General features: G+C 32.4%; 1 long non-coding RNA gene across 1 annotated transcript; it reads left to right on the top strand.

Annotated features, from left to right (window-relative positions):
• The first annotated feature begins 1,452 nt into the window (after window positions 1–1,452).
• On the top strand, window positions 1,453–21,884 carry LOC134235773 (uncharacterized). The gene is made up of 4 exons (XR_009985479.1): window positions 1,453–1,510; window positions 15,131–15,172; window positions 20,211–20,267; window positions 21,777–21,884. It is a non-coding gene; the product is annotated as an uncharacterized LOC134235773 (long non-coding RNA).
• Window positions 21,885–22,206: the final 322 nt, after the last annotated feature.

Below are 22,206 nucleotides of genomic sequence, written 5' to 3'. Positions count from 1 at the left end.
TAGAATTAAAAGAAACACGATCCTGGATATTCTGACGTATGCAGCTTAGTGTTTTGCGAATATGATGTGGATGTCAGGATTAAGACTAATGTCACATTGTGCAAAATACACGATATTTGTTTAAGGTTTCAAGCTGTACATCTATCGATAAATGTCATTCTTTTATGTGCACAAATAAATAATCAATTACTATTCCTTTCATTTGATCATTAAGTACGTGTGTTTAAAATATTTAATCAAAACACAGTCATGTAATTTTACCTCAAATTGATTATTCTCAGGAAGAATTTACTTCATTATACATAAAGTTATTCCCACAAACAGGGCACCAGACAGTTTTTTTTATTATCAGTACGATGCACATTGTCTTGATTTCTATAACTTATTAAAATATTTTATATTAAAAAATATGAACGTCAAGGCTACCTTATTTTCTTCACTGTTTATTTAAAAAACAAATTTTCCTAAAATTGCCATAAAACAGGTTTTATCAATATCCAATCTTTGACATCAATTTGAGTTTGACAATGCAACAAACAATCCTTTCATACCTAAATTGAATTTTATGGATATTTAAATCGGAAAGAAGAGTCATGCTTATTTTCAGTTTTAATTGAAAAGATTCAAACAGATAAAATTTCTTACCTCGATCATTCAATGTTTAAGGGGTTTAAATTCTGTTCATTATTATACATATCATTTTTTTTAAATTGTATATACTATATGTATGTCAGTTCAGTGACAAAGACTACAAGAACAGTAAATTTATCTTAATCTTGTAAGATTACACACAAATTGATGCATTTTATTGATTGTATTCATGCCTATTCTTCAATGACTTTTAAATTAACCGCCTTGTCATCGGTATTTGTAAAAGAGTTAGATAAACAAGTTTTGGCAGAAATCGTGTACAGCAACCAAATACTTTGTTTAAAAAGTTTTGACCCTGAGAAATGTATCTTTTTTTCTGATTCGTCATTATTCTACTATAATATATATCATTGATTATTTTTTTCTTTTTCTTTCTATGTATCAATATCATTCATTACATGTATTTAGATAACTAGTTTGTGCATTTGTTCTAAATTTTGAATAATAAAATAAAAAATGTAGAAAATTACATTTTTTTCGCATCTGTGATTAATTTCAAAATTAGATATATTCAATACAAATGTGAGTGTAGAATTTTAGAAAAAAAAAACGTATGATGACGTGGACTCTTAAAAAACTCAAAGTCTGTCTCTTTATATTCTTTTCTTTAAAACACTAAAATCCTAGTTATCGACAGACTTGTACAATGTTCAAAACTGATCTGCAAAAGGTTAAAGTCAGGAACGTCTATGATTGGAGAGGTTCCAAATTATGTGTGACATTTATTGGGGCGTTTATCACTAGAATGCTACCCAATAGAAATAACCTACAGGTAAAAATATATGTAGATTCTGTTCATAATCGGTCAAAGTGTAGAGAGTTGTCAACAGTTATACCGAGAAACTGAAGACCGATATAAGTAAGTATTATTTCATGTAGATGTACAAGCTTAAGTTTCGTTAGAAGATGTACCAAAACCTGTGATTAGGTATAAACATGCACGTGACAAAAAATATATACCAAATTGTAATCATATATGATTAGATTTTTTGACCTAAGTGTTTTGATGTTTTCGGCAGCTCATACAAAGTTTTGAAAGGAAAAAGATCGCGAAATAAAAGATCAGAATATGAACAAATAGATATCTTTCACGAATATCAAATACCTAAATTAAAAATAATAAAATGTCTCATAATGGATTCATATGATTGATGCATCAATTTCCAAACACTTACTTTTCTTATTTTCTATCAAAAAAAGTTGAATAGTATTCAAATTATATTTGTAATTTCAAAGAAAAAGAGTTAGTAAGAGAATTTTTTCTAAGTATTTTAATATACATTAAATGCACTCTTTTTATGCTCATCATTCGCAGTCTTTATCATAAAAAATCCCTTGCAATCTCACTGGATCTATACTTTCATGAATGTGGAGTTCGTAGATTTGAGACTATTGATTTGTTAATCGAAATGTACGGGCTGATTTAAACCTTAGTTTGAAATACTAACTAATGAACATGATAATAGGTCTAAAGGAACATGTAGAATTCTTTATAATTTAATATTGTCTCATATTAGATTTTTTTCATTAGGTAAAAATGAGTACAGAGAAGTTTACTCTAAAAATAATGTCAGATCAGATATTTCCAAGAATTTAATTTGTTATATAACACTGTATTAGAGACCATGGGTAAAAAATGAAATGAGGTTCTTTTGTTTTTAGTACAATTGCGCATTTTCTTTTTTTTTCTATATCTAATTATAAGAAAAAATTATGAATTATAAAGGGGAAAAAAAAGGCACTGCTCAATTTCTCAAATCATCCTTTCAAAAATTAAACTCGAAAACGCAGGTATATCAAATTCCAAGGGTCCACCCAGTTTTAGTTTGGCAGTTTGACAACTATTTCTTTCGTGCCAATACTTGTATTATAGTTTTTCTAAATCGGAAAGACAAGATATCTCTATTTTCAGTTTCGATTGGAGGTTTGCCAACAACAACATTGTACAGATACACTATTTACTGGTTTTCAAGGGGAGATTGCAATGACAAGACCAGTAGGCATTTCTTTAAGTTGTTAGAAAAGCCATTAGAAAAGTACATAACAGTTTTAACAATATTATTTTAAAAAGTTTGGCATTGATATCTTAGATAGTTTCTCCTAAATGATAAAACACGTACTATCATTTTATCTCAAGAAATTTTACGTATATCTACTTGAAACACTGAAAAAAATATTTTATAAGGCTATGACGTCGTCCTGGGTAGATAGAGTAAACCTATAAGATTTACAGTAGAATTTTTATTTCTTTCTTTTGCCGGTATACATTTAAAAAAAACTCATTTATAATCTGACTCAAACAAGTGTAATTTATTACACACTACAACGACTTTTCTATAGATAAGGTTATCTGATAGATGCACCCAGTTTAGTTGTGTAAAACGTCTGGATGCTTCTTCAGCAATAAGACCAGTCCAGTCTGAATTTGTAACAGATTTGTATCAAGATAAAAATGGATCAAAAAGAATATATGATTTGTTTAAGTCTGATGGACAACAGAAACATCTAGTTGAAAAGTAATGGACTAACGATTTATCACTAAAAGATGATACATGATGAAACAAGTTTATATTAATTGTAAAAATCTAACTAGATGCTGTCCTGAGACAGTAATACCCGCACTAAGGTGTTTGCCTTTAAATGCACACTCCTTCATATAAGACTTTACCAAGGAAAAAAGTCAATATATTTCAATAATTTACATAATACATGCATTCATCAAATCGAGCATAATATGCTCAGGTGACCAAGTGCCCCATGAGCCTCTTATATGTATTTCATATTCTTAATTCATTACCAGTCTGAAATTAAACAACAGAATTTAATTAATGATGTAAATTAGGTTTGATAAAGGGGGACAAAACTTTTTGGCCCATAACTGGAACTTTTTAAATTTATTTTCTCATATCGATCAACAACAAATAATATTATTCAAATTAGTGTTAAACGTTTCTGATGAATTTTTCAAAATGTGCAAACTTTTTTAAATATTTGATTAGGCAGAAACTCCTTGAAAGCTGCCATATACCTAATCAATTTAGTCAACCCCCACCCCTCTCCCATCAACAAACAATATATGTTTTGTTTAAGTCTGATAGACGACAGAAACATCTATTTGAAAAGTAATGGACTAACGATTTATCACACAAACACACCATATTTGCCTCTTTATGATGAGATGCCTAAATGGCAAAGTTAAAATAAAACAATTTTTGTAAACTAGATGCTGTCATGAGACAGTAATACCCGCACTAAGGTGTTTGCCTCTAAATACACACTCCTTCATATTGGACTTTCGAAGGAAAAAGTCAAAATAATTCTAAAATTATCACCGTACATTTATTCGTCAAACTGAGCATAAAATTTTCAGGTGACCATATGATCTATGAGCCTTATATGTATTTTGTATACTAAATTCATTACCAGTCTGAAATAACAGAATTTAATTAATGAAGTAAATTACTTAATTAGATTCTGATAAATATTTTGCCCATAATTTGGAACTTTTTAAATTTACTTTCTCAACGACATAAAATATTATTTTAGTACAAAGCGTTTTTGATGAATTTATCAAAATGTGCAAACTGCTTTTAGTATTTTGTCAGGAAAAAAACCCCATTGAAAATACAACCCAATTAATTTGTCAGTGCTTATCTCTCTCTCCCCCCCCCCCCACCATCACACACACTCTCTCTCTCTCTCACACACACACAGTTTTTAAAATAGACGTAGATGGCAAAGTTATGTTAAAACATCGTTTATTATGACAGTTTGAAATTTGTTCTTGTACTGAACAGTTTTACGTGTGAACATCCTATTGAAAATTTCTACATTCACATTGGGTTTGCGTCACCCATTATCATATTTTTAGATATCACCACTCGGCACACCTCGGCCGATTCATACTTCATCTAATGAAGGTGACGGAATCAGTAAAGGTTTGCGGAATAAGATTATTTAGCACATGTATGCTGACGGTGCGGTGTGGTTAGTTAAAATTATTTGTGTTTTAATTGGATTATATGGATTATATTTCATGACTTCGTTGCGGGACCTATGACATTCGGTAAGTACAAGGATTTAGTATAGATTGCATAAAAATAAATAAATGCAAATGGTTAGGTTGAAGTTCAAAAAGGGTCAAAGATCATCGCATGCCTCAGTCGACAAAGTTATCTCCCGTTGCGGACATTCAGTATATACAGGCGTAGATCCAGAATTTTTTTTCTTTTTTCGGAAAGGGGGGGGGATGTCACACCTCAGTCAAAAAAAATCCAGTCTAAGATTTCCTGAGAAGCAAATAAAAAAATAATAATAAAAACAATGATGTTGGGGTCCATGTTTTCTAAGGGGGAGGATGTCCAAAGTCATTTTTATTCTCTTCAGTAAATAGTCTTATTTAAATAACAGCAAATTCCAGGGGGGGGGGTTCTGATCTCCCTAGCCACTGACTCCCTGTACTTGAAATGACAATTGATCTTATGATTCCATAATAATAGAAAATCTTTCCATTTGACTACATATACATAGTTTGTTTCCTGTGTTTATGTCTGTTTGTTTGTCCACAGAAACTTTAACCTTGCCCATAAGTTTTAAGTGGATTGGGCAATACACATGCATGGCTTCCACATTTCATTGGTAAATTTCTTTTGGCAAAACCTTTTAATGGGTACCACTGATTTTGAACTCTTGATCTCTTGACCTTGGAGTTTGACCCACTTTTACAAGAAAAAATAGCTTAAACTTAATGGCCTAAGTTTTGAACAGTTGGTGCTAGGACTTTCATGCATAACATGTGTAATCATTGTGAACTTTCAACAGGTATAAATATTTTTGACCTTGACCCTAGAGTTGAATCCAATTTAACTTTAACCTTGGCAATAACTTTTTAACAGGTGAGGAAGTACTGAGGATTTCTCTCTTATTTCACATGTGTATTCCTTGTGACAAGACTTTCCCTTTGATACCAACAATTTTGACCCTTTTGACCTTGACCTTGGAGTTTGACTTACATTTGAGAAACTTTAACCTTTGCCAAAAGCTGCCATAACAGTTGCTGTCACAACACACAAACAAATTAATAAAAAAAAACACAGTATACATGTACATATTTTATATTCAACAGATATACTTCTGGTCATATCTCTAGTTCTCCCTTGAATCAGACATGGTGATATAAATATTTTAGAAATAATTATTATAAGAGTTGAAAAGGTTGTGCATATAAAGATATACTAAGCTCTGCGGATGAATTAGATATACCAGTTTAGCTTTATTTTGCTACCCAAAGCACCTTGATTAACTATTTATAAGCATACTGTTTTCTGAAATGTACTGTTTTCTGTCGTCCATCTGTTTGTCTGCAAACTCTTCACATTCTTAACTTCTTAAGAACCACTGGGCCAATTTCAACCAATTTACATGTAAATATGCAGGGGACTTTTTTCAACATAAATCTTCTTAAGAACAGCAAGGACATTTATTGTCCCCCATTTTCGCTAAAGGTAGGGGACATTAAATCTCATTTGTTTGTCAATCTGTCCATCTGTCACAATAAATTTAACCTTGGTCATCATAGTCATATATTTTGAATGAGAAGAGAATGACTTTTTGACTCTGTGACCTTGACTTGAAGTTTAACTTTCTTTTCAATAATGTTGTATTTCCTTTTGATTAAGAAGAGATACGACTTTCACATTTCACGTGTACATTACCCATAACAAGATGTTTCCCAACATGCTATGATTTTTTAACCCTTGACCTTGATGTTTTACCAAAATTTCAAAAGAGTGAAGTCTCCCAAAAGAGGATTAGGCCACTGTGTAAAATGAAGTAGGAGTTCAGGGAAGACGGGGCTTTTTGCATAAAAAAAACATCATTTTTCGACACCCATTTGACCCCCCGGGGCAAAATCTAAATTCTGAAATCTTACTGCACATCTACATGACACCACCAACCATCTCCCAAAAGATGATTAGGCTGCTGACTAAAATGTAAGAGGAGTTCAGCGAAGACGGGGCTTTTAGCGTAAAAAAAACATCATTTTTCGACACCCATTTGACCCCCCGGGGCAAAATCAGAATTCCGAAACCTTACTGCACATCTACATGACACCACCAACCATCTCCCAAAAGATAATTAGGCTGCTGACTAAAATGTAAGAGGAGTTCAGCGAAGACGGGGCTTTTAGCGTAAAAAACATCATTTTTCGACCCCCATTTGACCCCCCGGGGCAAAATCAGAATTCCGAAACCTTACTGCACATCTACATGACACCACCAACTATCTCTCAAAAGGTGATTAGGCTGCTGAGTAAAATATAAGAGGAGTTCAGGGAAGACGGGGCTTTTAGCATAAAAAACATCATTTTTCGACCCCCATTTGACCTCCCGGGGCAAAATCAAAATTCCGAAACCTTACTGCACATCTACATGACACCACCAACTATCCCCCAAAAGATGATTAGGCTGCTGAGTAAAATGTAGAAGGAGTTCAGGGAAGACGGGGCTTTCTGCATGAAAAACGTCATTTTTTGACCCCCATTTAACCCCCCAGGGCAAAATCAAAATTCCGAAACCTTACTGCACATCTACATGACCCCACCAACCATCTCCCAAAAGATGATTAAGCTACTGTGTAAGATGTAGGAGGAGTTTAGGGAAGAAAAGTGTGACAGACGGACGGACGGACGGACATGAGTAACAACAATATACCCGGACCTTCTTTACAAAGTGCGGGTATAATGATAATTTTAAATTTGTTCTTGTACTATACATGTATCTGAATACCTGCATCACATTGGGCTTGCCTCACGTACCAAACTTAAGTACTAGTTTTACCATTTTCATTTTTAGATTGCACTGCACGTGCAGTGTAGTGTACACATCATTGCATGTATATCAGTAGGAATTATTTCATTTTGTGTTCTAAATGGATTATATTTCATGAAGTTGACAGGACCTATGACAGTCGGAAAGTATAAGTTTTGGTATGTATTTGGGTAAAATAGTCTGAAATGCAAATGGTTAAGTTTAAAGGATCAAAGGTCATTGGATGCTACAATAGACGAATTTCACAGTCTGAAGATTTATCCCCCGTTGTCGACGTTACATTCAGTTACAAGATCCAGAATTTTTTTCTGGGAGGGAGGGGGATTTCCAGACCAGAATTTCCTGAGAAACAAAAAAAAGAAGTAATGGTGGAGTCTGTTTTCTGGGGTGGAGGGCATCCTAAGTCATTTTTATTTGCTTCAGTATATATTATAATCCTGCAAATTCTGGGGGAAGGGGAGGCGGTCTCCCTATCCACTCCCTGTCCTTGTAATGACAAATGATCATGTGACTCCTAAATAGTAGGAAACTTTCTTTCCATTTGACTTATCTCTCTCCCAATGAATTGGAAATGTTCACAATATGACTGCATTAAATCAAATAAAAGTGCATCAATGGTAAGATTGCTTGACATTTTATTTATGAATTTATGCCAACGTATCCTCCTAGAATTAGGAATGAAAATCATTCAAAGAGATGGACCACATTAAACTGTTTGTATATATTAACATTTTTTAAATGTAAAAATAAGTAGTAGTTTGCATACATGAACAAACAGGGATCTGTGAAGGGGCGAGGGAAAGATCGAGTTAATATCTCTTTTATGTCTTAATGGCTGAAAACTCCTAAAATGAACGTTGACCTAAATTTGACTTGTCCACATTATTTCTCAAATGGTGGTGTCTCTATATGAGTGAAAAATTCCTGAGAGGGATGTTTAACAACAAACAAACAAATGACATAAAAACACAATATTGATTTGTGTTTAGAAATATGCAGGGGATTTTTTCCATCATAAATCTTCTTCTCAAGAACAGCAAGGGCATTATTGTCCCCCCTTTTTGGGAAAGGGAGGAGACATTAAATCTCATTTGTCTGTCAGTTTATCCATCTTATTGACAGTTTATGCATTTGTCACAATGAATTTAACCTTGGTCATAACTTTTGAAAAATAAGAGATAGGGCTTTCCTATTTCACATGTACATTACCACAAAACTTTCTAAATATACTATGATTTTTTAACCCTAGTGAGACCTTGACCTTAAAGTTTTACCTATTTTCCAAAAATAACATTATTTTAAATTGATCATTTTGAAAGAGAAAAAATAGGGCATTCAAATTATCCATGTATATTACATGTGAAAAGACTTTTTTTTTAAATATATATGTCATGACTTTTGACTCTGCAATCTTGACCTAGAAGTTAAATCTACTTTTCAAATATATTATATTTCCGTATAACTTTAAATTTTGATTGAAGAGAGATAGGACTTTCATGTTTGACCTGTATATTACCTGCAACAAAATGTTTTCGAGAATGCTATGATTTTTCCCCTTTGACCTAATTTACAAAAATTGACATACATGTATGATAGGGGGGATATTTGACACAAAATCTGCCATAAATTATGGCATTCCATTCACTAAAACACTAAAAGCAGAGGACCACAATCTTTGAATTTGCTGGCATAGTCTTGACATGGAAACATCCTCATAAATGTAGATTCAAGTTCTTTATGCCACGCCATGATTAGGAATACATGTATAGTTTGTGACATGTCTGTCTTCCACCCTTCCATCTGTCTTTCCATCGGGCTCAAAGAAACTATTCTAGATATTTTTATCAAACTTCATATGCTGATAGATGTTGAGGGGAACTCAGCAACTGCATCAACATTTATTGACTTTGACCTTCCTTTGACCTGAACCTCGCTTTTATTTAACTAGTGTTTAGCTCAGTTTAAAAGATTCTATTCAAGATAGTCTAATCAAACTTCATATGTCGATGCATACTTATGTAAACTATCCAACTGCAGCAACATTTCTTGACCTTGACTTTTCCTTTGATCTTCATTTAACTTTTCTTTATATTAGTGTTTAGCTTAATTTTAAAGAAACCATTCAAGTTGTGAAATGAAACTTTACATGATAATACATCCTGATGTAAGCCTTACAATGCTTCACTCTTTTTTACCTTGACCTTTTCTGTGACTTTGGCCTCACTTTTCTAAAATTAATGTCTAGATCAGTTTTGAATAAACAATTCAAGATATATTCATCAAACTTTATATGCTGATACATAATGCTGAAAGCTATTAATGCATCAGCTTATTTTGACCTTGACTTTTCCTTTGATCTTGGCCTCACAGTTTATCTAAGTTTTAAATAAACCATTAATTATATTTTTATCAAACTTCATATGCTAATAGTAGTTCATACTCATGTAAGCTTTTCAACTGTACATGTAACAACATTATGACCTCAACCTTTCTTTTAACCTCTCTTTTCTTAAGAAAATGTTTAGCTCAGTTTCATTAAATTATTGAAGATATTTTTATCAAACCTAATATGTTGATATGTTCTGGTGAGAGCTATTCAACTGCATCAAAAACTTCACCTTGCACATTCCTGTGACCTTGACCTCCCTCCTCTTTAATTTGTATTCTGCTTAGTTCTAAAGGAATACTTTAAGCTATCTTTATGTTTAGCATGCACTACATAATTTGTTGAGAATTTATTATCTTTATCCCATTTATTTAGATTCTAGTTTCAATTCTAAAGAAACTGTTTAAGATATTTTCATAAAACTTTATACACTAATACAAATTTTCATGTAGCATTTATTTGGTAATGTACATCCGGCGGGATTCCATGTCCAATAGACATATTTCTTGTTTTTTTCAAATAATGACCTCAAAGGCAAGGGTCAGGTCACAATTAGGCATTAAAGTTTTTATTTAGGAATAAAAGGAAACAAATCTAAAAAATTCTTCTTTTCAAGAACAACGAAAGCATGATTAATATGAAGACATTCTCAACAGGTGTAGATTGAAGTTTGTACAAATCATACCCCCCTTGGTTAGGGAGGGGCCATTTTTTCCTGCTTCTTTTTGCCATCAAAATGAAAATGCAAATTTTGAAACCATTTTATACATACACAAAACAAACCATCTTTTTTCAAATGATCATGATTTAAGGCTAATGCATGAATATTAGGGAAGTTCTTGGAAGCAGTTTGATTAATCATATCAAATATAAAAAAAAAAAGATTTCGACCCCCATTTGACCCCCCCCCCCCCCCCCGGGTAAAAATGAAAATTCCCAAACCTAATTGCACATCTACATGACACCACCAACTTTCTCTTAAATTATGGTTAGGCTACCAAGAAAAATGCAAGGTGAGTTCAGGGAAGACGGGGCTTTTTGGAAAAAAAAAAGTCATTTTTCGACCCCAATTTGACCCCTTCGGGCCACAATCAAAATTCCGAAACCTTACTGCACATCTGAATGACACCAATGAGCATCTCTTAAAAGATTATTAGACTACTGAGTAAAATGTAAGCGGAATTCAGGGAAGACGGGACTTTTTGCATAAAAAAACGTAATTTTTTTTCCCCGTTTGAACCCCGGACAAAATTAAAATTCCGAAACCTTACTGCACATCTACATGACACCACCAACCATCTCCCAAAAGATGAATAGGCTACTGTGTAAAATGTAGGAGGAGTTCGTGAAAGGCGGGACTTTTTGCATTGCGGGTATAACAAAAGATACGTTTTTATAGTTTCAATACAGTGGTGTAAATAAATATTTGTATTTTTCAAACATTATTGATCATACACAGTGCGCATTAAGCACATAAGAACCTGAGTCACTTAAACATTTATTTTTTGAATGTAAAGAAATCTAGCCATCCTTTGATTGATTAATAACATGTAGTTTAACGTCCCTATCGCAGAATTTTTCACTCATACGGAGACGCTACGACTTGCATGTGGAGAGCTCCCGCTGTACAAATTACTACACTTAGGGCCATTAAACAGTGGGGGATCTTCTTCATGCCAGAACCTCCTGCGACAGGGGACTTCGGTTTATACGGGTTCATCCGAAGGACCGGTCTCCACGTCCCATGGTGGGATTCGAACCCGCGACGTAAGGATCAACTCCTTACTTCGCGACTCTAGAGCAGGCGCTTTAACCACTGTGCCGCCCGGGCGGCCTTTATTCTTAGAAGATTGGTTTTAACTAAAATTTGACATTATATTTGAATTTAATATATGTGATACTCTGTACTTATTAAATTGGTGATGGTTTGAATATTATTACTGTATACTTCTCAGTCTTAGTATCTTTCAAACATCAAGAAAGAAATGTACCTATTGTTCCTCAATAATTATTTTATTATGGAGAAAAAATTGTAATTTGGGGAATTATTGAAAAAAAAAGATGATCAAATTATTATATTGGAAATGTCTTCATGAACGAAATGATTTAGCATAGGTGTTTTATTTCTTTATTGATATACCGTAAGTCTGGACATTTTTACTGAGGATAAATATTTAGCAAATTTGCGAGTTCGTTGCATTCGCAAAAATCTTTTTTTTTTTTTTTTTAATAAATCAACAACAAAAAATGTGAACAAAACAGTGGTCTTTTAAGACACCCGTTTATATGTCATATTTGTATTTGGAGAGCGTCTTACCACATTTAATATTGTCCAATGGTTTGACATGAGTATATTTATTATACCTCATATAAATAATCATTAGTAAGAAAGAATTTGATTGGCCGAGTCAGTCACGTGACCGTCGTGTTTTCCCTGCCACAAAACGTCGTGTTTCATGATTTTGACGTCACATTGCACCGACTGATAAGGTTACTACTGAGTTAGATAGTTTATATTGTTGATTGATTGTGTCGATTTAAACTTAATTTAAAATATGAATATTTAGAATAGTCTTCTTATATATATGGGTTTTGAATGTTGATGGTGGTGAAATTTTTTTTTATGATCTGCTAGCGGTATAACTTAGAACTGTTTCATATTGTTCTTATCAAATGTTTACTTTATTCATTGGACCTTTCTTTATATTTCCTAAACTGTGTTTGATTCGGTATATTTAACAACTCATTGCATGAATGTTCGGGAGACATGAAGATTTTTTCGTCCATGAAAAATCATATTGATATGATATGATTTTTCATGGGAGAGGAAATCTTCATGTCTCCCTCACTATCATGCCAAAATGTATAATGTCCCTTTATTTCTCCAAGATTAAGATCCAATTGTTTATCTAGCAACAAAACCATAACATGACAGATTAAACACGCGTGACTTATAAACCTTTATGGAAATTCGGACGCTTTTTAATGTTAGTGCCGATGATAATTTGCAAAAATGTTAATCACAAATATTAATCAACAGCTTCTTGACCCAGATTTGCAAAATACAATTTGACGTAAGAAATTTTAGATTTACGGTATTGTACATGTACATGTGGACTTATCTAATGCCGATATTTGTTTCACCCCCTTCGATGTGTATTTGTATGGGAGAGTATGTCTGTATGTTATTGTGTTTGTATGTGTATTTCAGTGTTTGTTTCTGAATCTAGAGTCAACATGTGATTTTTTGTTTCTTAAATGAAAAAGAATCCTACTGAAAAAGAGGTACACATGTACATGCAGTACAACAAGATATAAGACCAGAAAACTCATGTTTAAAGTGTAACATGATTGCAGTTTGGGATTCGCCAGAAATGTCAAAAAGCCACTTTGATTGGAGGGTGAATTTACAAACATGAAATATTCAATACAAGTCTCTATGAAATAAAAATTAGTGTAAATGTTTCATAATTTATTTTTATATCCCCTCTCTTAAGGAGAGGGATGACTGCTGTTTTACCCTTGTGTGTTTGTCCGTTCGTCTAGCTGTCTGTCTTTCCAAAACAAATTTCTCAGATTTCACAGATTTCTCAGCAACTACTCATTGCAGATGCTTGAAATTTTAGCACACTTCTTTGCTAGATACGCAATATGATGATTCATTTTGCTAAAATCCGATCTCAACTTCCTGTTTATGCGTGCGTCTGTCGATCTGCCCTACACATAACAACTCAGCTATGTTAAGGAAGGTCAATAAACAATATTGGAAGTTTAATTGTGACGTCATTGAAATTTAACAAGCCACAAAAATTAATAAACGACATGATCATGCATAAATAATTTATTTATTTTATCGATTATAAAATCTTGTAAAATTGCAATACTTGATAGCAATACAGTCGAGTAATAGAAGAATTTAAGTCCCTCGTCAAATATGACGTCATCAGCCTTGACATGACGCAGCACATGTGATCCAGAGGACTCGATTCACTGGTTTAATAATTACAAGAATGCTTAAATAAATATGGTACCATTGCTAATTTTTAAACCTAATCATTAAATCTAAAAGAAAAAAAATTAAATACAATGTGTATAAAATATGAATTTATCTAGTATATAGCAATGGAGCTGCACAGGGACAAGGAATGTAGAGAATATCGCTAAAACGGTGAGCGGCGTATTCGTGATTTACGTCAAAAGTGCAAGGGTATAGACTATTTTGTTTGAGCTGAAATATGGAATATTAATTTTTTATATAGTGTATATTTTGAAAAGTGCTGGGAGCTTATCTTGGTCTGCATAACATTATTTTTATTTATAACAGAATTTAAGCGAAGTAGAAATCTTTAGCTATTATGAGCATTTTCGGCAAAATTTTCAGTACTTCGCAAGCAGCACTGACTAGCTCCCAGCACTTTTTGGGTAGAGGAAATAAACATCTTTTGATGTGTATCAATATTTTTCTTGAAAAACAAGCGTATGCCCTTACACTATCCCCATTTCCTACATTCATCTTAACAATTCTATTTTTATACAAGTCACGTGACAAACAGCTGATACGCTCGATATAACAAGTAATAACTACGGCCCAGTCCTATCCATCATTGATAGCCATATTACATTTTCTACAAGTATTCCGTTGCTTTGTTACAATTTTTAAAAAAGAATAATACATATTAAAACGGTGCAAAGGTCACATTTTCCATATCGGTCCTTAACATAGCTGAGAAATTTTCGTCGCAGTTTTCACAGCAACTACTCATAGCGAATGCTTGAAAATTTATCACATTCTTTGCTGAGGCATTCCATATAATCGGATTAATTTTTGCTCAAAACTGATGTCAACTTCCTTTTTGTCAGTGCTTTCGTCCGTCTAATACATGACACATTTTCGTAGGAGTTTTCTCAAACAACTTATCATCGCATTTACTTGAAATTTAAGATCACTGTTTGCTTAGACATGCCATATGGTGGTATGCATTAATGATCAAATCTGATGTCAACTTCCTGTATATCCGTGCGTCTGTACCATATCTAATAGATTTTTGTCGCAGTTTTCTCAGCAACTACGCATCCCAGATGTTTATAACTTTAGCACACTTTTTGATGAGGCATACAATATGATGACACTTTTTTTGTATAGAATTGATGTCAACTTCCTATTTATCCGTGCATCTGCCGTAACTGAACTTGTGTATATTAACATGATGGTATATATTCACAGCAGAACGGTGTATTACTCGTTTATTTGTTTTTATTGCAGATCCAGAATGGGTAGCAGTAGTAACAAACATGTAGTTCACAGGTAAGTCTTAATAATAATTATATTTTCTTTTCCAAAAGAAGACATATCATTTTTATCCATTTTCTTATGTCGTTTCGAACTATGTTGGGCGACATATTGTTATTGTTCGCCTAAAAACATTGTTCGGGCTAGTTCTCGGAGATGACTGGGACAATTTTCCTGAAACATTCTACAAAAGACGATCAAACTAGTTTTGCAGTGTGGACGTTCAGCTTCAGAATGACTACCGTTGTCGACAAATTTTGTTCCCTTTGTCCCTTGAACATTCGTAATAAAACTTTATAGAAATCGAATCGTGATTTGTAATTTTAAATTGTGGGATTTGCATTTAAAAATTTCATATTATCATGTTTTGCGATTGAAACAGGGAACAAGTGAAGATTCTTTAACTTTGATTTTCCCAGTAACTGCTCAGGCAATCGTTTTGAAACTTTTAAGGATAATTCTTTGCAATGTGTCAAAGTTATTTCTTTTTCTTCCTTTTTTTTTCTTTTTTTTTTTTGAAAATGTAAATGGTCGCTCACAGTTGCCAAGGAAACGGTACAGAAAACAATGTTAAGATGTGCAATCTTGATGAAACTTTTTAGAAATTGATATTAGAAACTCTAGGTGTGAAGTCAACATTCAAAATTTTCTAGATTCGCAGTTACAGTAAAGAGGCGGAGACTAATTTATACAGGAAATGTTTACTATAACGTCACACAAAATATAAAGTCTTCAAAATGCCACAAAATGAAATTATTTGCTATAATTTCAAACTGCTGGATAGCTGTAGACTACTTAAACACTTACTATTACATGCAGGTTTGTCGATTATTAAATCCCACACCACAATATTTAAACGATTCATTGATCGCAATGCACTTGTCAATGTGACGTCATCTCGCAAAAATGATGCAGTTTGTACACAGTGAGAGGCTGATCAAGTCACATTTTGTACAATAAAAAATGGCTTTTGTTCTCAAATAAAATATTATTTGCAGTTATATAAAATGCCGTACACTTGGATGCAGTGCCTATTTTACTATTTTATTTGTATAGTATCCGTATATTCTCCAGACAATTGATACTGTCGTTTGTTTGTATGCAGATTCATTGAAAAAGTAATAGAAGGGCCCTAAAAATCGATTTATTCCTAGGGCATACCCTCAATGTATCTTGCAAAGTTTTTATTCATAAACTTAAGAAACATTAAGATTTTGAAAAGTGCTGCGAACCTCATGGAATATTGCATATAAATGAATTATAGCTATGTTTAATGTAGTTTACCGGGAAAATATTCAAGCTGTCGTCCAGCAAATTAAATTTTAGCAATTTAAGACCCATTTTTTTACCGTGCAGCTCAATTGTTTTAATCATCTACGTACATGTACTCTCAAGTGGTTTCCGCAAAAATATTGGATTCGATTGCTCCTTTTTTATCGCTTCATCCACGTGTAGTTTGGTTATTAGTTTTAATGATCATAAGTTTTTACTCGTTTTTCTTGTAGGTGGCTTTCAAAATCTTTATGATATTTCGTATGACACTAGCCCAAGGCTAGTGCATAGAACCTTTTTTTCAAATTTTGTCGCTGTTGCGAGATTAAAGAAACTTCGCAGCCACGCAACCATTGTATGCTCTCAGAGGTTTCTTTTTAAAACTCATTTTCCCACTTTTTTCTTCCAACATTTTTGTTATATATTTTGAATATATTTGTTGCAGATTCATAGAACTATCTACAAACTTATTACAAATATCTACGAACTTATTACAAATATTTGCAGGTTCTTGGTACGAATGTCCAAAAACGTTGAACATACGTTATTTCTTAATTAATTTAAATGTAATGTTTTATCTACATCGAAGTTCTTAAAATCATTGTAACGGTGTTATGGTTATACAAATATCAAATATGTTATGAGTGCAGAATAAAAGATCATTCCCTATACGGCGGTTTTGCGGCCTACAGTGCCCAGATTTGCAGATGGTATTTTTTCTTCAAAATTGCACGAATCAGTAGGTTTAGATTCCACTTTAATGATAACTATAGATTGGTTAACGAAACAATGGTATTTGTTATGATATAGGGTCGCAAAGTATCGGTGCAGAATAAAAGATCATTCTTTGTAAGGCCGTTTTGCAATATCTTCAGATTTTCAGATTGTATTTTTTTCTTTTTAACATTGCACGAATCAGTAAGCTAATGCTCCAATTTAATGATAAATATTGATTGGTTAATATCACGATATTATTTGTAATGATATAGAGGTCACAAAGTCAGGTACTATCGGTCCGTACTAGCATTAGAGTAATGGTAAAACTCAAAATTTGCATGAATGTAAATTTCTTTAAAACATAAAAAGTGAATAACAAATCATTAAGTTGGTTATGGCATGCAAATAAAAACATTCAAAATATGCAAAATATAGATGCATCAAAATTCTTGTCAAAAATATTATCTTCAGTGTTAAATTAAAAAAAATCTTTAAAATTATTACTAAAGTTTGATGTGTTTTCAACATAAATATTTTTTTTGAACATTTGCATTCAGAAACATGCGTAGAATATTGATGTGGATAGACCTACCCTCAATCTTTCTTTAGCTTATGGCCATTTGTGATCTTTAAATCACGTGACTTAGGAGACCGATGTTGAAAAACAAACATCAGATCATGAAATAAAATGATTATAGTTACCAGATATGTAAAATCGCATTTTAAAGTGATTTTATCGTAGGTCGGTCAGAAAATGGCCTTATAGAGAATATACCTTTCTTTGATGAGATAAGACAGACTATTTGATTATTTATAACCTATTAAACACTACAACTGTTCATTTTTATTTTCATTTATATTTCGGAATGTGTTTCATAACTATATGCAAACTAAACGAAACTAAACTAAACTGAAGGAGGTAGAAAGGACGACACACTTATTTCATGCCATTGAAATAAGTTAAAAGGCATAAGTTTAGGTTGTTTTTATATACTACACCACCGTTACTACTCTTTCTAAACAAATAAAATGAAAATGTTAAGATAGATTCTGTACATATTATTACCATCTACCTACCATACCATGTAAATTATTTTTTATAACAAAAACAGTCCATTTGTCAGAATGGCCTATCTCGGAAATGCTATGTATGAATAATGATATCTTTTTTCCAGAATGAGCATGGCGACCAATAAAACGCATGTGCAAGTCCCCTGTCTTTGGAGACTCGTTTATTTCATTATATCTCCTATTTATAGAACATGTGCATGACACCATGTCTACAAAATTTCATTCTGTTCTTAATTGTGGTTTTGAAAATAGAGAATTAGTTAGCGAACTTTTTGATCACCCCTATGAAAGCCCTATATCTCTTCTCAAATATAAGTTATAAGGAACAGCATGTGTTTGTGAAACAATTATGACCCTGTTATGCAAATCAAAAAACATTTGTATCCAAAGAAGGGTGTTCTCTCACGAACTACCATTTAAACAGGTAGTGCTAGGGCTTTCACAATTATATTTCTTGTGACAAGATCTTACTTTGGGTACCAACATAATTTAAGGTGGAGTATCTATTCCTCTGATAATCCTCTGATCAGACAGATAACTTTCTGAGGACAAATTTTCATGATATTCGATGAATTGTCTTGTCAGATTTTAAAGAATTCATCAATGAGGACCAATTCATAGTCAACTTAAGCAAGACTTATTCCGTTCTATTGGGCAGATGTTGTTTTCTAGTTTCTATTGCCAATATTTCATCAAATATTTATAAAAGTTTACCAAAAACATGTATACCAAGTTCCCTTAAACAGTGTAAATTGAGATATTTCTACACTCGTATCTCTTAACGTATGTCTTTTAAATTTTGTATAAATTTTAGATGCAGATTTTTTTATTAACATTTAATTTGTATTTTGTTTCACTACACATATTTTTAACTGCATTAAATTCAATATTGATGACAATTTTGCCATAAAATCTTTGTTTAATACAAAGAACAGTTCAATAGTAATTGATTGATTGATAATTTTATTTCCAGTACTAGATAGTAAAATATCTCTAATTGAAGCTCTTTAGATAAGACGGATATAGAATATTTTCCACTGAATTAGGGCTGTGAAGCATCACCTTATGAAATAGTCTTACTTAGAAGTGTAAATGAATGTTTCTTAAATCTTTTCTTATGTTTTATGCATATAAGAATAAGCATATATTTTAGTGAAATATACTGTTTCAGTTGTAAAGCACTTGAAAATTGCTGAAAAAGAAGCATTTTTGTCGTTTATTTTATTTCTATTTATTTTTTTTTATAAACATATCCCCCTCTATGAAACACAAAATGCTTTGGTATGAATTTGTGATATAACAGTCTATATTACCCGTACAAAGGAATTTTTGTTTCATGAAAGGGTGGGGATGTTTTAAAAATATTTTCCGTTTTCCATTTTTCTATAGCGAAAAACCAAAAGTTTTACCAAAATTTTAGAGTTATCTCTCGTTGTTTTCCAAATTGCAAAGAAGTAGTGTCTTAAGACAATCCTTATATCAATATCAAAAAAGATTAGAATATCTTATTAACTTTTGAAAATTGAATTTGCAGTTCTTTGGAGCAGAGGGATATTTCAGGTTAATTTGCATGCATGTAAGTAAAGTTTAATCTCCACTATGATGCCATACGGGGGTTTCACAAACACATCTTGTTCTATTTAAAAAATCTTATAATGGTTATAGTAGTTTATTTCATGCAGATTTTGAATTCATGTTCATTATCATCTGATTTCCCTCAATACCAAGTTGATTGTGATTTTCTGGAATCACTTTCAAGTTATCTTCAAAAAGACGTTGCAATATTTTCGCTTTCTATGTCGAAATTCGAGAACTTTAACAAAATGACACTAAATTTTAAAAAAAAGTATGTGCGCTTATACATTGTGTTGGTTTATAAACTGTGTATCAACATGTTTATTTTAGCTCTGAAAACCTCAAAAATTGTTCAGAAATAATTACATAACGTTTATATGATAATATATGTTCTTTTGTGTCATGTCAAATATTTCAGGTGTAATGAAGGACATGAACATTCAAGTGAATCAGAAGCTAAGGATTGTAATCAACGGTAAAACTACTTAAATATTATGTCATGAATTCTATACACCAATTTCGTTCACTATCTTGTATTTTTTTTATAATAATTTATTTGACCATTTTATCATTTAATAATGTATAAAAATTCTTTAAAGTTAAGCAAAGTAAAATACAACTAGAGGTACTGTGAGCGATGAGCTCACTAAATGATACCCCCCGTCTCCCATATAGTTATAATGGCAAAATTCCATGTTTTGCTGATTTTACTCAGTGGTATAAGAGGAGTTACGGATAAGAGATGGGTACCCCAAAGCGTAACAGACGGACAGACGGACGGAAATCCCGATTACTATATACCCTCCCACTTTTCAAGCGGGGGGTATTAAAAAGAAATTAACATAATATAAAAAAATAGCATTTAATTAAACACTGAATAGATTTAAGATTACTGGTATGAAATTTTATGTAAAAATTGATTTGAAATAAATCTAGACCACTGTGAACATTTGATGTATTATGCCCACACTGTCTTGTGTACTGTGGTAGAGTGCAGTTTCCATACACGTAATTGGTCGAATTCAATAAATATTTGTAACAAAAGGATATACCGTACATTGTTATACCCCCCGCTTGAAAAGTGGGAGGGTATACTGTAATCGGTATGTCCGTCCGTACGTCCGTCCGTCTGTTACGCTTTATCTTTTTTTATCCGCAACTCCTCTTATACTAATGAGTGAAATTTAATGAAACTTTCACAGAATCTTTATTACATATTGCCATTGTGCACCTCCTATTTTACTTTTTATTCGATACGTATTTTAGGTTTCCCATAGAAAAACATGGACATTGCTATTATATGTTTACCTATGACGTCACATATAGAAGCTTCTGGATAACATTTGATAGGACGAGTTATTCCTCTTTACACATTACCGTAAAATAATATATAGCAACACAAGGACATTATGTGAGGCGGGGGTATCATTTAGTGAGCTCATTGCTCACAGTACCTCTAGTTTTTTTCAATCTTTTGGTTTCCCTGTGTCCCAACAATTACGGAGACGTTGCGACAATTTAAAGCTGAACAAGATTCTTAAATAGGCACAGGCTATTTAAGATGTCTCCTATTCATTCCCATTTTTTTTAAATCTCATTTTCAACAAGCGGATACCAATAGATTTTTTGATACATTTAGTGCATTTCTTTTTAAAGTGATTAATTCTTATTATATCCTCTCTTTCATTTACCCGCATTTTGTTCAATTTAAGATAGAAATAATAGCTAGATCATGATTTGTAGTTCACAGTTCCCTCTATCATCAGAAGTATCAAGTTATATTTTGTGCTATATAGCATGCCTCCATCCACATCGGTCATGACTGATTACACTGAACAATATGTAAGTCCTTTTATATAGGGGACCTTAGATATAGCGTATATGCGATCCAAAATGGAGAACACATTCGTTTTACGAATCATGTTTATCTTTAATAATTTCTTTTAACGTTATTCATGTCATCATTTTAGTGCTTTGTTCACAGGGCCCATGCAAAGCAAACATTGGAAAAATGTAAAAGCGTTCATGGGTGTCGGGATACTGGCTACCACGTGCATTCTACACAAGAATCAGCTGATCGCTGTGATGAATTCGCTTAGTAAGTAACTTTTTTCTTGATAAAAATTTAATTTTTTTATGAAATACACCTTATGAATTAAGTTATGTATTTGTTATTTGTATAGAGTTTAACCCTGTTTGACATATGCAGTATAAAAAGGTATCCTAATAAAACCTTAAAATATACGAAAGATAAAGGACGCCCATTGAATATTTTGACCAAAAAATACTTTAAATACTTTGTGACGAATTTTACTTTTGTTTAAGGAAGATCCTGGATTTCAAAAATTTCTGTCAAACTAATATTTTTTCTTCATTTCAATACCTTAAATAACTCTTTATCTAAATAGAAATGC

This window comes from Saccostrea cucullata, unplaced genomic scaffold (genome assembly GCF_032062105.1).
Source record: "Saccostrea cucullata isolate Sc308-1 unplaced genomic scaffold, CSIRO_AGI_Scuc_v1 ctg3692, whole genome shotgun sequence".
Taxonomy (NCBI): Eukaryota; Metazoa; Mollusca; class Bivalvia; order Ostreida; family Ostreidae; genus Saccostrea; species Saccostrea cuccullata.
This window is presented reverse-complemented; position numbering and strand designations above follow the sequence as displayed.